The 24,465-nt window shown below is 38.0% G+C and overlaps 2 non-coding genes across 2 annotated transcripts; one reads left to right on the top strand and one right to left on the bottom strand.

The window, feature by feature from the left end:
- Positions 1–2,135: 2,135 nt before the first annotated feature.
- LOC132650289 (U6 spliceosomal RNA) lies at positions 2,136–2,242 on the bottom strand. Its single transcript, XR_009588656.1, has one exon. It is a non-coding gene; the product is annotated as a U6 spliceosomal RNA (small nuclear RNA).
- Positions 2,243–16,542: 14,300 nt separating this feature from the next.
- LOC132650291 (U6 spliceosomal RNA) lies at positions 16,543–16,649 on the top strand. Its single transcript, XR_009588658.1, has one exon. It is a non-coding gene; the product is annotated as a U6 spliceosomal RNA (small nuclear RNA).
- Positions 16,650–24,465: the final 7,816 nt, after the last annotated feature.

Raw genomic sequence — 24,465 nt, 5'->3', positions numbered from 1 at the left:
ACATGTACAAGTAGAAGGAGACAACTAATTCTACAATTCTGTCTTTTGAACAATGATACACATACACACACACACATACACGCACACAATTTTAAAGGCAGGTTCAGAAAGACAATTATTCTTGCATGTAGAGTCTGGAAAATACAAAGTGGAAGAGTAATTATTGAGAAAAAAGAAGAGAATGGAAGGTGTGCATTACCTCCCTCAGATTTGAGTTGCTCTCAGCCATGGTAAGCGAAGTTTCTTTACACAGTGGGAAAAAGTCAATGGAGGGATGATAACTAGTCAAAGTGCTTAGATAACAGACTGAATGCTCAGACATAAACAAGACATCTATATCAACCACTACTACCACCAACAAGACTAAGAGAACATCACAGAAAAGGGTATAGGAACAATCTAAAAGCCTGGGAATGGGAAGGTGTGTTGTGAAATGATATATTCTGGATGTGACATGACTATCATACACATGACCTTAGAGCAGCTGGAGTTTGGCACAAGATTTGTACAAGATTAAACCAGGTAAAATCCCAGCAGTTGGGGAATATGATCTTCAGGTCCTACTCCTTTACTGAGGAAAACACATTTATTATATAATGTGGCTAAATGATTGTGAAGAAATCAAGTTGACATCACTCCAAACAATACAGATTTTGATATCATTATTGTATATCTACATGAACTTGATGGTAAGACCTTATTGCTGAAGATAACATACATTTTGCTCACATAAATAAATAAATGCAGATGGTACTGACCAGGAATCTACCTCCTTACTGGCTATTCTCATAGTACTAGAGATGCTATGCAAGCTCCTGAGGGGAGCAGACATCAACAACGTTATATAACTTGGAACCCTGTGGACTACAGTAATGACCAGGGTATCAGGATATGCCCATTAGTACAATGGAACAAATATTGTAAGGGTAACCAACTGCTTTCAGATTAGATTTAAGACCTGCTCCATAGAACGAAATACATGTTTAGTACTATAACTCTAGCTGAAATTTATTTACACAGTTGGGGAGTTCATAAATCTGTGAGGTGAATTTACTATCATTAATTTGCAAAAAATAAACTTCCCTTTATTTTTTTTATCTCTGTATCTATAGTTTAGTACAGCTCTTAGAACTATCTGAGAATTTTTTTCTTTTTTCTTTTGTTGTTGTTATCGTTTTGGTACACAGAAATTCACAACTGTTCAAGATGGGAAGTATAACTGTGAAGTTCTCAGCTTTAAAATGCGATGTATATATCACATCACAGATAGGGCATCTAAAAAAAAAGCAGTGGGAAACAGTATCTCTTAGACATGTAAGAAACACTGTGCTGGTGAACTCATATCAAGTGTGGTTGCCTATACAAGATCTGCACAAGATCAAACCTGTCAGCATTCCAGCATGGACAGGGAAGGTGTTCATGAGTCTTTGTCCCTAGATGAGGAGATATTATCACGTTATGGTTTCTGGAGGAGTGAAAAACAAGTTGGCTTCACATTCATGAATATATGAGCAGCAAAAATTAGAATCAGTATATTATAACAACAAAGTTCCTGATGTTGGGACTGGTGAAAGTTGTATCCGGAAAAAGTTAAGGGAGGAGAGGGTAGTGAATACAACAAAAACACATAGTATAGATTTATGAAATTCTCAAAAATAAAAATATTGTATTGAACATATATGGCTAAATAAAAACTAATAAAGGACATCAAAAGTTAATTCATAGAATTGTGACAAAAAATTTTAATATAGATCACTTCTTTAGTAATAAAACACAGACAAAAAGATGAACTATCTGTCACCTTTTGTGTTTCAAACTGACAAGAATTAAATTAAGGTTGTCTCAGTATTGGTAAGTGTACAAGCACCTAGTACTATTAAATGCAATTGGCTAGAGTATACATTTTGTGTGGAAATTTAGTAACTCATTAAAAAAAAAATTCCTTCAAATTTTAAGTTGTTTTCTTCCTTCCTTCTTCCCTTACTCTATCACCTTCGCTTTCAGTGTTGGAGATGGAAGAAGCATCAGTCTACCTCTGATGTACATCCCCATTTCTGTTCCATTTTAACATTTTCTTTGACAGATACATCGATTTCTTCCATTGTATCTTCTACACCTGAGATTCTTTCTTCCATAAAAATATGGAACGCTTCACGAATTTGCGTGTCATCCTTGTGCAGGGGCCATGCTAATCTTCTCTGTATCGTTCCAATTTTAGTATATGTGCTGCTGAAGCGAGCACCTGTTCCATTTTAGAACCCCATCCTCTTGTGTTTTGTATATTCTAAGAATTCAGCCTATGTTTTTTAGGAAAGCTGGAACATACATGTAAAGTAATATGTATGCCTACTATTACTATTTTGCTAAGTGGACATTAGTACAAACTGTTCTCTAAATGTGTTTATTTATACCTATTATTTATTGGTGCAGCTCTCAGATTTATTGGAGAAGTTTCTTTGAGCAGTAGATGATAGCTTATGCAGCAACTCACAACTTGTCAAAGTGCAGAGAATAAATGTGGAAGAATAAGAAATTCCCAGCATGCAAGAACCACAAAAGAATGTCTATGCTGGGCCATTTGGAAAGAATAAATTCTTCCATGTTACTAACAATTATTAAGAAGCTATTGTTTGCCATACAGTATGTAATATTGAATACTATATTATTGTGGGTGCTGAGCCAGACAGTGGAAAATTACTTAATTCCTATGTCTCCTTTTAAAATTTGTATCTTAACATCCTAACTGTCACAACTTCAGAATATTCCTGTATTTGGAGACAGGGTCTTTATATGAGTAACTAACAAGTAACTAACTTACAATGACGAAATGAGATTAGGCCTTATGTTGGTGTTTTTATTAAAAGGAAGAATTTGTAAACAAAAACATACACTCAGAGGCAATGTGAAGATGCAGGAAGAGGTTGATCATTTGCAAGACAAGAGGACAAGCCTGGGAAAGCACAAATCCTCACATTTTGCTCTCCATCTTCTAGCTTTCAAAACTATTAGTAAATAAATTATCTGTGGTATTTTGTTGCAGTGGCCAGAGAACATTAACAGATCTGTCATTAATGGGAAAAAGAGTAAATAAGCGAACAAAAAATATAATTACAAACTTAACTTTCGTATGGGAAACTCAGCAAATGTTCCTGAGTAAGCAGGACTGTTTAAATTGAAATCCTGAAGAATGAGTTGGAACAGGCTGTAAAGAATAAAAAAAAAAAAAAAACAGAAGGCTTGAAAATCCAAAATCCAGCTAGTTCTAGAAATCAAGAGTCAAATGAGCCTAAGTGGTACCTCTGAAGGTGCCCTGGGTACTCTGAAGTTGCCCACTGGTGATACAAGGGCAAACTCATTCTGAGTTGTCTATAAGTTGCACTGGAGCAGATGCAGTTAAAGGTACTGTTCTTTGATGACCTCCTCCTGAGGGGAGAGCAGCCCTACCAGACCACAGAAGATGACAATGCAGCCATTCCTGATGGGATGTGATAGACTAAGATCAGAAGGAAGGAGAGGAAGACCTCCCCTATCAGTGGACTTGGGAGAGGCAAGTGAGAAGAAGGGGGAGGGAGGGTGGAGCTGGGAGGGGAGGAAGGAGGGGCTTATGGGTGGATACAAAGTGAATAAACTGTAATTAATAAAAAATAAAAAATAAAAAAAGATTTTAAAAAAAGGTACTGAGTCCATAGTATAGTGTCTGAGCTCTGTCATGTAGTGACAATTTTGGTTTCTTTAAAAAATAAAACCCAGTTATGTCACATGATATGTTTTTTATTTAATCCCAAGTGTGAGATATGGAGCTACTTCAAATGGTCCACAGCCATTACCTATGATTGTCTCCTGCACTAGCATCTGTGTGATTTTGCTAGCTGAGGAACTCTTGAGAGGTATAAATGCCAGAGCCCAGAGAGGGGTTGGGGGTGCTCTGTAGAAGACTGCTGGGCCTCCCCACTACTCCTGGTTGCTGTTGTTGTAGTTTGGACAAGAAAAAGTTAGAGATACCCTTACTACAAAGATTGGACTTGCCCCAAGGAACCCAATGACCCTAAACAGTAGGAAGTAGCCTAAAAGACATTATGTATGCTCCCCTTTCCCCTTTAATCTTTTGTCTCTCTTACCTGTTATTCAAAAGGATTGGGGTGGAGGAAGGTGGTAGATAAAAGAACCCAAATAAAATAGTTAAAATATAGCACCAACACTGTCACTCATTATCAAGCTTGTTTCTCTCTTTTATTGTGTGTGTATATATATTTATATATGCATTATCCATATCCATATAATTCTCTTATGTATATTCTCTTCAGAGAAGATACATGAGCCAAAAGTCTGCTGATTTCTTTATTGACCACTGTACTTAAAAGGATTTACTTCCATTGTTTTTAAGTGTGTGTGTGTGTGTGTGTGTGTGTAAATATGCATGCAAATGCAAGTAGCCTCATAATCTAGAAGTTGAAATTGGATCCTCTAGAGCTGAAGTTATAGGAGTTTGCAAGCTGGATACTAGGAATTGAACTTTGCTCCTCTACAAAAGCAGTACATGCACTTACACTGAATCTCCTCTCCAGCCCATGTACTTCATCTGCTGAAAAAGTATCAGTTAAGTTCATTTCCCATTTATTGATTAGAGTATTTATTCTTCATTTCCAGCTCAGTATTAGAGTCAGACATACATCAGATTCTCTGTTCAATCCCAAGGGGAGAAGGGAGGGAAGGAAAAATGAGGGAGGGGAAGAGACAGAGAAACAGAGAGAGAACACTCATTCTTAATTTTATTTAAGAGTATGTTTCATAAAACCTGTTCCTAAATTTTCCTTTTTTTGCCTTCATAAAAACTCTTTCTTTGAGGAGCTTTAAAAAAAAAAAAAAAAAAAAAAAAAAAACAAAAAAAAAAAAACACCCTTTTGTCATTACTTGATCCTGTTGAATGTGTTAAGGCAAGGCTGTTACCAGGGCAGATCTGGTAACCTAAGGAAAGAAACCAGAAAGACGATGATGACCACATGATTGTACATGAATGGAAGTTTGTACCTGGGAGCTTCTTGAAAAAACAAGTAGTCATCATTTGAGGTCAGTTGTGTAGTGAAAGAGCCATTATTTATCATCAACAAGGTCCTGAGTTGGGCCCCCAGCATAATAAATAAATAGAAAGATAAATAAATACCATCCATTAATCAACAGAGTTGATTTCACACACTTCATTATTCATGCTACCTCTTTTTGTTATTGAGGATTCATCCTCCTTGTTTTACTCTGGGCTCTCCCTTTATGGCAAAAATCTATTATTCAATTCTCAGATCAACAGGCACTTATCTCAGCTCTGACTGTGTCCTATTACTCACAGAGAAATGTTTATTTCTGCACCATACAGGACTTCAGAATACATATCACTTGGGAATCTCTTATCCATCAAACTGATCTTTCAACAAGTAAAGTATATTATATTTTCCCTTTAGAGCTATATATTCTTATAATAAATGCTTTTGAACATATTTCAGTATTTGCTTTATATAGTATAAAGATGAGCGTTAACTGGCTTGGTGACGTTATGTTGACTTAAATTAATGCTCATTTAGAAATTAACCAAGTGTCAGTTCTTTTACTTCTCAAATAAGTGAGAACATAATTCTTTAAACAGAAAAAGTAAGTTAAAATATTATAAGCGTGCAGAGAGCTCACAGCAGTGAAAAGTCATTCATCTCATGGTAGCCAGGAGTCAAAGGATAAGAGAAGAATGGAGAACAAAATAAACCCTCCAATTCCCTACTTTTTCTAATTATGTTCTACCTCCCAAAGTTCCCACTAGCTTGTAATAGTTCATCATTGGATCTAGGAATCTAGGTGTTTAGGAATCTACCAGTAGATTAGTATGTATATTTGGTTAACACTCTCATGATCCAATCACCTCTGAACCCTGCACTGGACTCAAGCCTTTAACATGCCTTTAAGGAAAGTTCAAGATCCAAACTATAACACCTTTCCAAAACTGTAGTGGTTTGAATGGGCATGGTCCCCCAAAGCTCGTATATTTGAACACTTGGTGCCCAACTGGTGGCACTGTTTGGGATGGTTTAGTAGCTGTGGCCTTGTTGAAGAAAGTAAGTCACTGAGAGTGCTGCTTTGAGAGATCAAACATTGTTGCACTTTTAGTTCTCTTTCTCAGCTTCCTGCTTACATTTGAAGATGAGAGCCCTCAGTTTCCTGCTTCTGCCACCAGGCCTGTAGCTTGTAATACTCCTTCCATGATGGTCTCTTATGTCTTTGGAACCTTCAGCCCAAATAAACTTTTTTTTTCTATAATTTGCCTCAGTCATGGTGTTTTATAACTGTAACAGGAAAACAAGTAATACAAACACAAATATGTGTAAGCTTTCTAAAAAACAGCATTTTTATCACCTCCCATTTACCCTTTACTTTCTCTCTCTGCATCCACTTGTGTGTGTGTGTGTGTGTGTGTGTGTGTGTGTGTGTGTGTGTGTGTATGTATGTGTGTACATGCACCTGTAGGACAGTGCAAGTGTATGTGAAGACTGGAGAAGAATGTTGAGTGCCTTGTCAATCACTTTCTGCGTTATTACCTAGAGCTTGCCGTTGGCTAAAGATAAGCTAGAAAACTCAAAGATTCTTTTGTCTCCACACTCTGGAGTTACAGATGCATGCATGCTCCTCACCATTTTCAAAGGAATCCAAACTTACGTTCTCTAGTTTGTGCAGCAAGTCCTTTTACTTACTAAGTCATATCTCTAGCCCTGATTTCTTGTGGTTTTTACTAGAGTTAAACGTATCCTCACTGTATCTTTTTCTCCTCAGCTGCAGAAGAGTGCTACTACAGCCATTCATTTAAAACTACAACCATTCTTTCTGTGGTTTCATCTTATATATCCTTACACAGTTCAGTGTAGAATTAGAATTTTTCTCCAACAATTTATATGATGTAAGTCAATCTGTGCAATTTCCTTTTTGAAAAGTTCTCAAATCATTTCATATTGCTCTCATCTGCCAATGACTACTCAATATTTACTCCAAGTTATCCAACAGTCAACTACTACTCCCCGACATTGTTATAAAGTGAGCTTATATTTTAGATAATTTTTATATTCTTTTTCAGAGAAGAGCAGCTATGAAAATATCTCATGACTATCTGGGATATTCAGGCAAAAAGATCTAAGAGGAACCCAGGATCTTTGAGCAATCCCACATTACAACATAGGAAGCCAGGTTGTCCTAAGCACAAGCATAGCAAAGAGAACAATACTTGAGTATCCTGAATTCAGACAGAAATATTGCAAGAGTGCTGAGAAAAAGACCATAGATTAGAAACCAGATAGAAATGCCTGGGCAAGTGCCAATCACCCCAAGTCCCAATGATGTGTGAGCAGATCCATAATGGTTTGTTTATTGATGCTCTTTCCTAAAACTTGTTTCATAATAACACCACAAGAAAATGGCTATCACCTCAGGATAAGGATCGAAAGCTTTTGAAATAAGCATGAACACTTTTTTTTTTTTAACTAACCAAAGGGTAGTCAGAGAAAAGTAGTCTTCAAAAAACATTTGAAATTGGTAGTAGAAAATCAATGTAAATTGCCTAGTTTGAGTACTTGGGCTTAAACTCAACAATTTTTATTAACTATGTACTAGTATATAATGTATTTTACTTACATTATCTCACACTAATTGATGAACTAATGATTGATCAATTAATTAATACAAATTTTAATTAATTGCTAACAAAATGAAAATAATGACCTGAAGTTTTATGTTTCACATAGAAGGTGGATATAAAGGGTTAAGACCTGGACTATGCCAAAACAACCATGTGTTAACGTCATAAAGTTCTCTGTAAAACAGAGAACTAGGGGGGAAGTTCATTGGTATCATTTGGGAGGCAAAGGACAGTGACATTAAAAATCTTGAATTATAGAAAAATATCTCAGACTTTGCCGTGCATAATCTGCCTGCATAAACTCCCAGTTATGAAAACATGGCTTTGAAGAACTTTTAAAAATGTGCCATTAAAAAGCCAACATAGACTTGTAACAAATGTACTTCTCTGATGCTGGATGTTGGTAGCATAGGAGGTTGTGCATATGAGGGAAGGATATGAGATAGGGGATCAGTCTGTGATTTTTCCGTGAACCTAAAACTGCACTAAAAAGAATCCTTTTTTGTAAATTACATACTAAATCACTAATAGAGTAATTACTAATTCAGTAATAGAGACTGAAAAGAGATTTTTGTTGCCAGGGGTTTGGGGGAAGCAGGGTGAAACTAGTTGCTTAGTGGTTACATTGTTTTATTTTAAAGTTCTGAAAATGTTTGGGAACTATAACTAGGTAGTGGTAATGCAATATTTGAAATGTACTGAATGCCATCAAGTCATTCAGATTAACATGTTTTAGGTTTATGATGCAAAATTCATCTCAGTGAATTAAAAGCTAAAAAAACCATGTGCAATAGGTGAAAGTCTTCAAAAACACATTGTAAGAAATCATGGCCTCCCAGTGTGGTCTTCAATAAACTACTTTTGTTATTAATTTTTTATTTGGTCTTTTGAGACAGGATCTTGTTGTACAGTACACAGACTGGCCTTGGCCAGCTATGTGTAGATCAGCTGGCTATGGACTTTGGACTATGATCAGAGCCTTCTGGCTAAGCTTTCTGGTGCTGAAAATATAGGCATGTGTTTCCATGCCCAGACCTCTACTTTATATTTGAAGCAGTGCTTGCATATTTTTTTTTCTTTTATACATCTCTGCATCCTTGTATTAAAAGCTCTAAGTGGAAATTGTGGTAAATTACATGCGTTATATTTACTCAGCCATGAGTGCCAAAATTAATCACTGTTTCTAGGTATGTCTATGAGGATATATCAGGGACCAGTTAACATTTAAATGTAGGAGCTCGTTAAAATAGATGGCTTTCTCCTAAGTGAGTAAACATCATCCAATTCTCTGAGGAAATAAATGGAAAAAAATCCTGAAGACAGAAGAATTTGCCCCAGTTTTATCTTCCTGCATGAGCAGAGGCACCTCATTCAATCTTATGATCTCAGATTGGCATGTAAATCTTTGCTGCTTCTGGTCTCAGGTCATCTATCTCAGACTATGATCACTTCACTAGCTCTAACGTGTATCTAGCTTGCAAATTGCAGAAGGAGAAACTTCTCAGCCTCCAAAAACATGCATATCAGAGACAGTCCCTGTTCCCCTTACTAGGGTTCCCACTTGGATACTGAGCTGCATGGGCTATGTCTGAGCAGGGGTTCTAGGTTATATCCATGCATGGTCCTTGGTTGGACAATCAGTCTCAGAAAGACCCCTGTGCCCAAATATATTTGGTCCCTGTGGAGCTACTGTCCTCTCCAGGTCTTACTAACTCCCCCTTCTTTCATATGATTCCCTGTACTCTGCCCAAATTTGGTGATGAGTCTCAGCATCTGCTTTGATACACTGCTAGGTAGAGTCTTTCAGAGGCCCTCTATGGTAGGCTCCTGTCTTGTTTCTTATTTTTCCTACTTCCAATGTCCATCCCATTTGTCTTCTAAGTGAGGACTGATCATCTTACCCCAGGTCCTCCTTCTTGTTTAGCTTCTTTAGGTGTACAGATTTTAGTATGTTTATCCTATCCTGTAGGTCTAGTATCTACTTATAAGTGAGATTATACCGTGTGTGTCTTTCTGCTTCTGGGATACCTCACTCAGGATGATCTTTTCTAGATCTCACCATTTGCATGCAAATTTCATGATTTCCTTGTTTTTAATTCCTGAATAGTAGTCCAGTGTGTAAATGTACCACAATTTCTGTATCCATTTCTCAATTGAGGGACTTCTGGGTTGTTTTCAGGTTCTGGCTTTTACAATTAAAGCTGCTCCAAACATGGTTGAACAAATGTCCTTGTGTACTTACTCCCCTTGCCTAGGGAGCAGCAGCCTTGCTAAGGCACAGGGGAGGACAATGCAACCAGTCCTGATGAGATCTGGTAAGCTAGGGTCAGATGGAAGGAGAGGAGGACCTTCCCTATCAGTGGCCTGGGAGAGGGGCAGGGAGTAGATGAGGGAGGGAGGGTGGGATTGGAAGGGAATGAGGGAGGGGGCTACAGCTAGGATACAAAGTAAATAACCTGTAAAAATATAAAAAAATAAAATTTAATTAAAAAATTCTCTCCCTTACCTCCCTCTCTTTCTGCATATATCTCATTAGTTGTGTTTCCTTAGAGAACTCTCACCCCTAACACAATGGTAATTTAATAAAAGTCTTTATAACTGTTTCAGCAAGGATTCTTATCACATACCATCCACATGATATCTGATGACACTGAACTGAATACATTTTGTAAAATGTTCTTCTAGACCTTTTCAAAAAAAAAATAAACAAAACACCTAATCCATTCTCATTTTAACTGTTTGAAGGAAAAAGCTTTTTACATGGCAGTCTTCTCTGTATCTTTGTTGAAAATAACTGAATCTTTAAAGGGAAATATTATTTCTAAGGAACTTTTAAAAATAATTCTCAGTGATATATGTCCTTAGTAAACCCAATTCTGAATGAACAATGAGATGTGAGAGTCATAAAAATATAATATGGCTTTTGAATACCAATGGGTTAATAAGCAGGAGTGCCACAGTAGGAAAACTGATTATTCCATCTGTGTATAAATCAGCCGGTCATAGAATTGGAGATTGCATCCATTTTTACACATTGCATTTTCTATACACTTCAGAATGCCTGTCACAGTATGTGGGCACATATGAAGTAGCTGACATTTAAACAACAAATATAAGGCTGTCTTATACAAAGGAAATTTAATGAAATAAAGTGTCTTTTTCTTTACTGCAAGTAATTTTATCCTCCTAAATCTTCACTGTAAGGTCATGTCTTAGATTTCAATAAGATTGAGTTAATAGTAATTAACACCATTAACAATAGCCACAGAATGGATTGTTTTATGGTTGAAATCAGAGACTTTCAACCAGGAGTGATATAAAATATGTGTAGAGAAGGCAGAGCATTTCCTTCTCCTGGAGGCATATTTTCTTCAAAATGAGTGATAAATATTTTAATTAGACATTTGCTTATAGTCACAATAGTTCATTTACTTTGAAGAAGGAATCAGAAAGAAGGGAGCATGCAAGTTTATATTATTCAAATGGAGTCATGTGCCAGGAAAGGTGAAAAAGCACAAAGAGGTAAAGGTAAATTAAGCTCAGCAGGATTCCCACTCCATCCATCTCTGCACAGAGCAAATGTCCATTTCTTGAATATAAGAGCCCCAAATGTCCCAGAAGTTTAGGCTCTCTTGTTGTAAGTTTGTGAGAGTTTCAGAAAAGTGTTTCAAGAGCTCAAGATGACAAGGGCTCTCCCAAGATAAGAATCTGGCTCTGCACGCCCAGTATTCCAAGTATTGGCATGTGGGACCACTCGTTCTGCTTTTCAGATTTTTTCACAATTACAACATCAAGACCAAACAGATTAACTAAAAGTGGGTTTGAAAAATGCCACTAGCATGTCTGCCTGCCTCAAAACGTCAACACATGCTGTTGCTTGGCCTTGATAGGCCCAAACACAGAGCTCCTGCTGATTATGTTTATACCAGCTGACATGCCCTCCTGGCCATGACTGACTGAACCAGGCCTGCATAATTGTCCCTCTTGGATCTCTCCCTCCTTCTTATCCTTTTTTCTTCCCTTCCTTCAGATAGGCTTTTACTGTGTTGTCCAGACTAGCTTCAAAACCATCATCCACTCAACACAGCCTTCCAAGTAGCTGGGATTACAGGTGTGTAAACCACCCTGGTCTTGGACTATTTGTTTCTTCAAGAAACTTAAAAATGAGACTCACACATACTTGTTGGTATATGTGCTATGAGGCAAGTTTGTAAATTAGAGAAAGGTTGGGATGGGACTGCAGTATTTGCTCATATGACCACAAAAGCCTAAAGAATAAAAGGAGAGAGTCAAGGAGAGAATGTAGCAGAATAAGAGAGCATTTGGCCCTAGAGAGATAGAAGCCCTGTTGCCATACCTATTTATTTTCTTTTCTTGTGCCGAGGTAGAAACCAGGACCTGTTTGGATTTTTGTTTGTTTGTTTGTTTGTTTGTTTTTGTTTTGTTTTTTCCAAAAATGTTCTGCTCCTCTAGCTATACCTTAGACCCTAGACCCTGCTGTGCTTCTGGTGGATTTTTAAGCCTTGGTTCAAGTTCCTCATATAGTCTAACCTCATTTCCTAGATTCTGAGACACTTTTGTATCTTTTAAACAGATATTCTCACACACATTCTTAGTTTTGATCTTGAATGCTCCATGTATGATTCTGTTATTGCAATTAAAGTATATATTACTTTAATACATACACACTAAATTTTATTAGAGAATTTTATCCAGGACCCCAGCCATGTATTGATTCTCTAGACTCTGTGAATTGATTGGTTGGGTTGTTATTGATGTATGCATTGTCAACTACATTTGGCTCACACCTGGGTTAGGATACTTGCCTTTGTATTAATTTTATTTCTTTTTTATTAGAATTTAAAGTTTTCATATAAAAATTCATATTAGAGCAAATGATCAAGTAATGTAATCTGTTGATTCAGTCAGACTGGGCAGCTATTCTATTCTAACTTACCTTGTCATTCCCCATCACACTATGGCCTCCAGTATATTTACCTGTGTATGGTTACAGACAAGATGCCTCTTTACCAGAGTAGATAGCCATTAAAAAGCCACATATACTGTCTAATTCAACCAACATTCAGGTAGTGACATTGCTTCCCACCACCTTCCCTGAAAGAAAAAAATAGTAAGCTAGCTGCCCATCCTTCAGGACAGAGATGTGATGATTCAACTTTCTAATTCTACTTGGATTTTGGATGTACTTCGATGGACAGAAAGTGATTCAGATTGCTAAAGTATATTGCTCAGCAGTTCTTTTTAAAAGAGTATATCAGAAATAACCTTTATCCTTTACCCTGCCAAGCTGGCATTTGATTTTAAGGGTAAAACCAAGGCAGTTTTTCATACTGGAGAATTCCAGACATTTATTTCTAATTGCCTTATAATGAGGTAATAAATTGTTACAACATGCAATAATTCCAATTCAGCTATGGTTCTGGGAACTGAACGATGGTCTTCTGTAAGAGCAGGATACTCTTTTTTACCAGTGAGCCATCTCTCCAGTCATATATCTTATATTTTATTTTTATTTTTGCAATATTAAGAATTGAAGTCAGGGCTTTGCATACACTCTGCCAGTGAACTCCTTTCCCAATCATTGTTTTAAATTATTGCTATGAAGGTTCACAATTATGTTTGTATAATATCTGTTTAAAATACAAATATATGAGAATTTAATCATATTAAAGGATCACTAGCAATACTTAAGTTTTGTCATTTGTTACTTTGTATGCATTTTTTTTGCTCCAACTAGAACAGTGAAATGCTCTCAAACTCAACATGTAACATATAATGTTACATATATATTCATAGATATCACCGACTAGGACAAAAACATATTTTGAAAGTCAGTATTCTGTTTAATATAGTCTTTCTCACATAGATGTTCCATGAATCTTCAGGTGCCTGACAGAATGATAAGCTGGAGATAGGCTTCTGCCATGCAACTAGGTTGACATCTAAGAAGCTTGGTGTGGAGATATTTACCATGCTTCTGACTGTGTTGAGTATGGCAATGTCCTACAGTCCAAAGGAAGTCATACAGTGTATTCTAGTAGAAAACAAGAATGTAAATAAGTGTGGTTTATTCAGAGCCTTTATAGGAACTGTTAGCCAAACACAATTAAGTTTCTTTCCAATGACTTTACCTACCATATTTAAACATCCCATATAATATAGTTATAATATAGTACAAAATGCTTGCTGATTAAAAATAACTCTGTTAATGACATGATCTTACACAGTTAGATAGACTTATAGATAATTACAAAGTTATCTCAAGAAGCTTCTTAAACTGATAAAAAAATTCATTAAAGTTACAGGACATGAAGTCAATACACAAAATAAATGAGGCTAGGCAGTGGTGATACACATCTTTAATTCCAGCACTTAATGAGCAGAGACGGCTGGATCTCTGTGAGTTTGAGGCCAGCCTGGTCTACACAGTGAGTTCTAGGGTACCTTAGGGCTATACAGAGAAACCTTGTCTCAATAAAAAAATAGATGAATAAATAAAAAAATAAATGCTAGTAGATGCCATGAATAATTAAACTTATGTGCAATCCCAACACCTAGGATCTAAGACCAATGGATTATGAGTTCAAGGACTACATTTTTACCTTATGTAAAATGTTCAAAAAAGAAATCAGTTGTGTTTCCTATACATAAATAGTGAGCTATTTTATATAGAATATTGAAAAAATAAGCTCGTTAAAAAAGCAACCAAAAGCAAGCAGGAAGATATGTATAAATTTAACTTCTATCTATTTAACACTAGTGATAGAAATGGAAGGACAAAAATAAATAGAAAGATCTCTTATAGCTGGGCAGGGGTGTTGCATGTCTTTAATTCCAGCATTCAGGATGCAGAGGCAGGCAAATCTCTGAGCTCTAGGTCAGCTTGGTCTACAGGGTGAGTTCCAGAACAGCTAGTTCTATATAGAGAAACTGTGTCTCAAAAAGAAAAAGAAATAAATTATCTTATATTTGCCATGGCAGAAGAATGATTTGCTGAAACGTTCATACTACAGAAAGTCATCTACAGTCTTTGCAAAACGTCTGTAAAAATTTCCAATGTCAGCAGCTCAATGTCCAAGTGGGTTCCCTAGTAATGGGAACAGGGACTGTCTCTGACATGAACTTAGTGGTATTCTCTTTGATCACCTCCCCCTGAGTGGGGGAACAGCCTTACCAGGCCACAGAGGAAGACAATGCAGCCACTTCTGATGAGACCTGATAGACTAGGGTCAGAAGGAAGGGGAGGAGGACAACCCCTGTCAGTGGACTGGGGGAGGGGCATGGAAGGAGAAGAGGAAGAGAAGGTAGGATTGGGAGGGGTGAGGAAGGGGCTACAGTTAGGATATAAAGTGAATAAATTATAATTAATAAAAAATAAATTAAATTAAAAAAATTCCAATGTCTTTTTTTCCCCACAGTAACAGGAAATGCAACTTTAAATTTCTTTTTCTTCACAATTTATTCATTTTATATCCCAATTGAAGTCCCCTCCCTCATCTTCTCTCTCCCTCTTACCTTGATCTCCTTCCCCTAGTCCACTGAAAGAGAGAGTTATCCACTATTGCCATCTGCCCATAGCTTTTTAAGTCTCATCAGGAATGCTTGGATCCTCTTCCTCTGTGGCCGGGCAAGGCTGTATCATCAGGGGCCAGTGATTAGAAAGCAGTCAATTGAGTTCATCATAGGGGCAGCCCCTTCTCCCCTCACTCAGAGATCCACATGGAAACTGAGCTGCCAATCAGCCAATTTTGTGCAGAGGGTAGAGGTTCTCTCCATGCATAGTCCTTGGTTGGTGCATCAGTCTCTGCAGGATCCCTGGCCTCAGAATTTTTGGTTTTGATGGTCTCCTTGTATGGTTCCTTTCCGCTCCATGTCCCTCTAATCCCACCCCTCTGTTCCTCCATAAGATTCCCTTCGCTCTGCCCAAAGTTTGGCCATGAGTCTAAGCATCTGCTTTGATCCCCTGTTGGGTGGATTCTTTCAGAGGATCTTCTATAGTAGATTCCAGTCCTGTTTCCTCTCTTCCACCACTTCTGGTGTTTATCCTGTTTGCCATTCTGAGTGAGATTTAATCATCCTCCCTAGAGTCCTCCTTAGTATTAACTTCTTTAGGTCTGTAGATGGAGATGCAATTCTTAAATTTGCTTAGAAGCACAAAAAGCAAGACAAACAAAATCTATACAATCCAAACAATCCTGATTTAAAAAACTAACTAATCTGGAGAAACTATTATTCTTTGAATCCTCAATTTTTGGTGTCCTTGGGGATCTTGGAACCATTCCCAATTTCTAGAGGATATCAAAGTTCATTTATAACCTACTATTCATATATACATATATATTTACATAGGTATATCATATCACCATGTGTGTACCTTAATGTATATAATATATACATTAAATTGCTTAAAATAATTTTCATTAAAATATATATTTGTACCATAATTAATATATAAACAAAACCTCTACCATATTACTGGCAAAAACCCATATAACTACCAATGAAACAAAATATATGAAACTGAAGTAGACCTTTGCATTGACAGACAATTGATTTTCAACAAAAGTATCAACAACATTGTCCTAGTTTGCTTTGTATTGTGATAACATCATGACAAAAAATGTTTATTTGATCTTACAGCTTCTACCATGAAGGGAAGTCTGGGCAGAAACTCAAGGAAGGAGCTGGGAAGCAGGAACTGAAGCAGAAGCTATGAAGATAGGCTGCTGAATAGCTTGTTCTTCATAGTTGGCTCAGCCCATTCTCTTATACAACCCAGGATCAACTGACCACGAATCACATTGCCCACAGTAGGTGGAGGCCCACCACATCAATAACAAATCAAGAAATGCACCCCAGTGCTCGCTTTGGCAGCACATATACTAAAATTGGAACGATACAGAGAAGATTAGCATGGCCCCTGCGCAAGGATGACACGCAAATTCGTGAAGCCTTCCATATTTTTCCATAACTGAAATCCAAGATGACCTAACAAGTATGCTCATGAAGATGATAACAGAGGAAACAAATAAGATTCGTAAAGACATAGAGGAAGATAAACTCAAACAGAATATAGCCATCATCCGTAAGGAAATAGAGGAAGCTGCAGCCAAACAGTTTATGGCCTTTAGAAAGGAAATGCTTAAAACACTAAATGAAATGATAGAAACAGAGTTGAAGGAACTAAAAGAAAAACAGGAAAGTACAATCAGACAGGTGAAGGAAGTAAACAAAACAACTCAAGACCTGAAGATAGAATTGGAAAAATTAAAGAAAACACAAATGGAAGAAATAATGGAAAGGAAGAATCTAGGGAAGAAAACAGGAACTACAGAGATAAGCATAACCAACAGACTACAAGAGATGGAAGAAAGAATCTCAGGTGTAGAAGATACAATGGAAGAAATCGATGTATCTGTCAAAGAAAATGTTAAATCCGAAAAATTCCTGACACAGACCGTCCAAGAAATGCAAGACAATATGAAAAGACAAAACCTAAGAATAATAGGTATAGAGGAAAAAGAAGACTCCCTTCTCCAAGGCCCAGAAAATATTTTCAACAAAATCATTGAATAAAATTTCCCCAAGCTAAAGGAGAGGCCAATTAGAATACATGAGGCCTACAGAACACCCAACAAATTTGACCAGAAAAGAAAATCCTCCCGCCACATAATAATCAAAACAGTAAGTATACAGAACAAAGAAAAAATACTAAAAGCTGCAAGGGAAAAAGGCCAAGTAACATATAATGGCAAACCCATTAGAATCACACCTGACTTTTCAAGAGACTATGAAAGCCAGAAGGGCCTGGACTGATATCATGCAGACCCTAAGAGAACACAGATGTCAGCCAAGGCTACTATACCCCACAAAACTCTCAGTCCTCATAGATGGAGAAAACAAGATATTCAATGACAAAAACAAATTTCAACAATACCTACAAACAAATCCAGCATTACAGAAGACACTGGAAGGGAAAATACAACCCAAGAAAGCTAGCTACATTCAAGAAAACACAGGAAATAAATAACCTCACTTCAGTAAAACAAAAAGCAACCAAGCACACAACAGTATGACCACAGCCAACATCAAAATCAAGAGATCTAACAGCCACTGGTCATTAATCTCTCTCAACATCAATGGACTCAACTCTCCAATAAAAAGACACAGATTAACAGAATGGATACATAAACAAAACCCAGCAATCTGTTGCATACAAGAAACAAACCTAAGACACAAAGATAGACATTACCCGAGGGTAAAGGGTTGGAAGATGACTTTCCAAGCAAACGGACCCAAGAAGCAAGCAGGAGTAGCCATTCTAATATCTGATAAAATAGACTTTCAACCAAAATTAATAAAAAGAGATGGGGAAGGACACTTCATACTCATCAAGGGAAAATTCCACCAGGAAGACATCACAATCCTGAACATCTATGCCCCAAATAAAAGGGCACCCACATTTGTGAAAGAAACATTGATAAAATTTAAAGCACATATAGATCCCCACACATTAATAGTGGGAGACTTCAACACCCCACTCTCAACAAAGGACAGGTCAACAAAACAGAAATTAAACAAAGAAACAATGTCTCTGACAGAGGTCATGAATCAAATGGACCTAACAGACATTTACAGAACTGTACACCCAAACAGAAAAGAATTTACCTTCTCAGCACCTCATCGAACCTTCTCCAAAATAGACCATATAGTGGGTCACAAAGCAAGCCTCAACAGATACAAGAAGATTGAAATAATCCCATGTATCTTGTCTGATCACAATGGAATAAAGCTGGACCTCAACAATAACAGAAATAACAAAAAGCCTACACACACATGGAAACTGAACAATTTGTTACTAAATGACAGCTGGGTCAGGGAAGAACTAAAGAAAGAAATTAAAGTCTTTCTAGAAATCAATGAAAATGAAGACACAACATACCCGAACTTGTGGGACAGAATGAAAGCAGTGCTAAGAGGAAAGTTCATAGCACTAAGTGCCTTCAAGAAGAAATTCGAGACAGCTCATTCAAGCACCCTAATGGCTCACTTAAAAACTCTAGAAAAAGAAGAAGCAGACACACCAAGAAGGAGTAGACGGCTGGAAATAATCAAACTCAGGGCTGAAATCAATCAATTGGAAACAAATAAAACAATTCAAAGAATCAATGAAACCAAGAGCTGGTTCTTTGAGAAAATCAACAAGATCGACAAACCCTTAGCCAGGCTAACTAAAAGGCAGAGAGACACCACCCAAATCAACAAAATCAGAAATGAAAAGGGGGATATAACTACAGACACTGAGGAAATCCAAACAATCATTAGGACTTACTTCAAAAGTCTATATGCCACAAAATTTGACAATCTAAATGAAATGGACAATTTTCTTGATCGATTTGACTTACCAAAGCTGAGTCAGTACCAGGTAAATCAACTAAATAGTCCTATATCCCCCAAAGAAATAGAAGCGGTCATCAAAAGTCTCCCATCCAAAAAAGGCCCAGGACCAGATGGCTTCAGCGCAGAATTCTACCAGACCTTCAAAGAAGAGCTAACACCAATTCTCTTCAAACTATTCCCCAAAATAGAAACAGAAGGAATATTACCAAATTCATTCTATGAAACCACAGTCACCTTGGTACCTAAACCTCACAAAGACTCAACAAAGAAAGAGAATTTCCGGCCAATCTCCCTTATGAACATTGATGCAAAAATACTTAATAAAATACTTGCAAACCGAATCCAAGAACACATCAAAGATATTATCCACTATGACCAAGTAGGCTTCATCCCAGGTATGCAGGGGTGGTTCAATATACCGAAATCCATCTATGTGATCCACCATATTAACAAACTGAAAGAAAAAAACCACATGATAATCTCCCTAGATGCTGAAAAAGCCTTTGACAAAATCCAACATCCATTCATGTTCAAAGTATTGTAGAGATCAGGGATACAAGGCACATATCTAAACATAGTAAAGGCGATATACAGCAAGCCTATAGCCAACATCAAACTGAACGGAGAGAAACTTAAAGCAATCCCACTGAAATCAGGCACAAGACAAGGCTGCCCACTCTCTCCATATCTCTTCAACATAGTACTGGAAGTCCTTGCTAGAGCAATAAGACAGTTGAAGGAGATCAAGGGGATACAAATTGGAAAGGAAGAAGTCAAATTATCACTATTTGCAGATGATATGATAGTATACGTGAGTGACCCCAAAAACTCTACCAGGGAACTCCTACAGCTGATAAACACCTTCAGCAAAGTGGCCGGATACAAAATTAACTCAAAAAAATCAGTAGCCCTCCTGTATACAGAAGACAAAAGGGCTGAGAAAGAAATTAGGGAAACAACACCCTTCACAATAGCCACAAATGACATAAGGTACCTCGGAGTAACCCTAACCAAGGAAGTCAAAGACTTGTATGAAAAAAAATTTCAAATCTCTGAAGAAAGAATTAGAAGAAGATATGGGAAGATGGAAAGATCTCCCATGCTCATGGCTTGGCAAGATTAACATAGTAAAAATGGCCATCTTACCAAAAGCAATCTACAGATTCAATGCAATGCCCATCAAATTACCAACACAATTCTTTACAGACCTGGAAAGAAAAATTCTCAACTTCATCTGGAATAACAAGAAACCCAGAATTGCTAAAACAATCCTCTACAATAAAAGATCTTCCGGAGGTATCTCCATCCCTGATCTTAAGTTGTACTATAGAGCAACAGTTTTAAAAACTGCATGGTACTGGCATAGAAACAGAATGGTGGATCAATGGAACCGAACAGAGGACCCAGAAATAAACCCACACACTTATGGACACCTGATCTTTGACAAAGACGCCAAAACCATACAATGGAAAAAAGATAGCATCTTCAACAAATGGTGCTGGTCTAACTGGATGTCTACATGTAGAAAAATGAAAATAGATCCATACTTGTCACCCTGCACAAAACTGAAGTCCAAGTGGATCAAAGACCTCAACATAAAACCAGACACATTAAATCGGCTTGAAAAAAAAGTGGGAAGTACCCTAGAACTCATTGGTACAGGGGAAAACTTCCTGAACAGAACACCAACAGCACAGGCTCTAAGAGCAACAGTCAATAAATGGGACCTCATGAAACTGAAAAGCTTCTGTAAAGCAAAGGACACCGTCATCAAAACAAAGCGACCACCTACAGATTGGGAAAGAATCTTCACCAACCCTTTATATGACAGAGGACTCATATCCAGTATATATAAAGAACTAAAGAAGCTGAAAAGCAGCAAACCAAGTAATCCACTTAAAAATGGGGAACAGAGCTAAACAGAATTCTCTGTAGAGGAATACCGAATGGCAGAGAAGCACTTAAAGAAATGCTCAACCTCACTAGCCATTAGGGAAATGCAAATCAAAACAACCCTGAGATTTCACCTTACACTCATGAGAATGGGCAAGATCAAAAACTCAAGTGACAACACATGCTGGAGAGGTTGTGGAGAAAGGGGAAACCTTCTCCACTGATGGTGGGAATTTAAACTTGTACAACCACTCTGGAAATCAATCTGGCGCTTTCTCAGACAACAAGGAATAGCGCTTCCTCAAGATCCAGCCGTACTTCTACTGGGCATATATCCAAAAGAGGCTGAAGTACACAAAAAGGACATTTGCTCAACCATGTTTGTAGCAGCTTTATTTGTAATAGCCAGAAGCTGGAAACAACCCAGATGCCCCTCAACTGAAGAATGGATGCAGAAATTGTGGTACATCTACACAATGGAATATTACTCAGCAATGAAAAATAAGGAAATCATGAAATTCGCAGGTAAATGGTGGGATCTGGAAAGGATCATCCTGAGTGAGTTGTCCCAGAAGCAAAAAGACACACATGGTATATACTCACTCATATACACATACAACATAGGACAAACCCACTAAAACCTGTGCATCTAAAGAAACTAAGCAAGAGAGAGGACCCTAACTAAAATGTCCAATCCCCATCCGGAAAGGCAAAGAGGATGGACATCAGAAAAAGAAGAAAACAGGAAACAACCTAGGAACCTACCACAGAGGGCCTCTGAAAGCCTCTGCCCTTCAGACTATCAAAGCAGATGCTGAGCCTGATGGGCAACTGTTGGGCAGAGTAAATGGAATTTTAGGTAAGAACTGGGAAATAGTAAGAACTGGAGAGGACAGGGTCTCCACAAGGAGAGCAACAGAACAAGAAAATTTGAACACAGGGAACTTCCCAGAGACTCATACTCCAACCAAGGACTATTTACGGAGATAACCCAGAACCCCTGCACAGATGTAGCCCAGGGTAGTTCAGAGTCCAATTGGGTTACATAGTAATGGGAACAGGGACTGCCTCTGACATAATCTGATTGGCCTGCTCTTTGATCACCTCCCTCTGGGGGGGAGCAGCCTTACCAGGCCATAGTAGAGGACAATGCAGCCACTTTTGATGTGAACTGACAGACTAAGATTAGAAAGGAGAGGAGAACCTCCCCTAGTAGTGGACTTCGGGAATGGCATGCAAGCAGAGGGAGGAGGGAGGGTGGGATTGGGAGGGGAGGAGGGAGGGGCTTATGGGGGGATGCAGAATGAATAAAGTGTAATTCATGAAAAATTTTAAAAAAAAGGGAAAAAATAGTTTAAGAACCTTAAATGACTTTCAAAAGTGGAGGAAAACATGGAGTTAGTCAATTGGCATGGAGCACGTCTCGCCCCTGGGGGCAATGGTCTCCTGAACCTACTCAGACCTCGGACACCACCACTGCTAGTTCTAGAACTGACGCAGGATGTTCCAACGAGGGGGTTAAGGCTTCTCATAACATCTCCTATAAGCCCACACCTGTTTGTTTATATCCCCCAATTTTATTCATTATTAGCCAGATAGAGCCAAGTAATTGTGGTAATGATACTTGCTTTTTTGCCCAATGCTGGAATGCTAGTAAATTTAGGTATGCCCTGGTTACTCGCATGCCTCACTGCGTGCCTGTGCCAGTTGATGCCCCTCATGCTATGACTCTCTTCAGACAGAAAAGGGATCTTGGAACTACAGCCACCATTGTTACTACCATCTCATTGGCGGCTGTTGGAGCTACCACCGGGGCATTAGCCATGAGTCATACTGGGCAGACTGCTCAGACCCTGAACAATCATTTAGCCAATGTAGCTCATGCCTTAGTTGTACATAAAGGAATTAATGCTCAACTAAAAGGAAGCTTGATGGTGTTCAATCAGAGGATTGACCTCTTGCAGGAGCAAATTGATACCCTATGGCAAATCGCTCAACCTGGCTGTCAATGAAAGTATGCTGGACTTTGAGTCACTAGCATATAACATGAGAATTTTTCCTGTGCTGCAAATCTGTCTAAACAATTGTCGAGCTATATTTTAGGTAATTGGACTGGAGAATTCGATACTATGATGGAGCAACTGAGAGTGGCCATTGTCACAGTAAATTCTACCAGAGTGGACGCAGGACTAGCCACAGGATTATCATCATGGATTGCTGCAGCCATGAATTATCTGAAGGAATGGGCGGGCATGGGAGTGTTAGCAGGCCTTCTGGTGTTGGTCTCCTTGGTTTGCCTGTGGTATATATGCAAGATTAGAGTCTCACAACAGCGTAATGCAGCCATGATCATTCAGGCCTTTACAGCCATTGAAGCAGGACAGTCTCCCCAAGCATGGTTGGCTACCATAAAAAGCTAAAATGTTATGCTCAGGATGCGAGGCTAAGCACTGCACTCAGGGTCAGCTGCTTTGGACCCAGAGAAGAGCATGTCTGGTTGCATGCGGGTTGATGCCCCAGGTTCCGCCTCTGAGAAAAAGGTATCAGACGGGTCTGATGCTCTTTGGGTGGATGACACCTAAATGAACATCAGTACAAAGTCCCAATTTATTTCTAATATCAGAGATCAGACCTCTACTCTTGCCTGATGTGTCTAAAACAAAAAGGGGGAACTGTAGAGAGTTGCGGAATGCTGTGCCTTAAAGATGGAGCTGGTTTCTGCCTTCCACCTTCCAGATGGTGAGTGCTCTCTGTCATGAACAATTCCACATTTGGCTAAGGCTGAGGATCTGGCTTGCTTCCATGTATGTGGACCTATCTGCATTGCCCACGTGGCACGCTGGGGTTGGCTACCCAGAGGCTATTTAAGCTGTGGACTGGCTTTCCCCAGGGTCCGATGATTGTTCAAGGTTCCTGAATAAACTGCATTGAAAAAAAAAATAAAATAAAATAAAATGAGGATAATGATGACTCTGCAGGGCTCCAGGGGTGATAGAAAATAATCTAACTTCTGCTAATCTCTTAAACGCATCTAAAAACTAATACCCTTTCTCATCCAATACAATCAAAGCACACTGATTTCTTTTTTTCCTTGAACACACCAAGAACCATTGTAGCTTGAAGACTTTGTATACTATATTCTCTTATCTATAGTGTTGTTCTTGTAAGTTTTTTAACAACTTTAGTTTTCACATTGTCCCTTAGGTGACATGTTAAATATAATTTCTGAAGAATGAATTTCCAACAATACAATTAAAAAAAATCAGAAAATTCTGGATTATGTCCCCCATTCCATTCACTGTATCTCATTTTATTTATCATGACACTTACCAATACCTAAACAAAGAGATAATGTATCTTAGCTAGATAGTGCCAAATAGCCAAGATTTGAATCTTGTTTCTGTCCATTCCTACACAACAACTATCTTAGCTATTGTTCTCTTTCTGTAAAGAGACAGTATGACCATAAAACTCTTACAAAGTAGAAC

The sequence above is a fragment of the Meriones unguiculatus genome, chromosome X, assembly GCF_030254825.1.
Source record: "Meriones unguiculatus strain TT.TT164.6M chromosome X, Bangor_MerUng_6.1, whole genome shotgun sequence".
Lineage (NCBI taxonomy): Eukaryota > Metazoa > Chordata > Mammalia > Rodentia > Muridae > Meriones > Meriones unguiculatus.
Note: the sequence above shows the minus strand (reverse complement) of the source record. Positions and strands in the feature narration are given on the sequence as shown.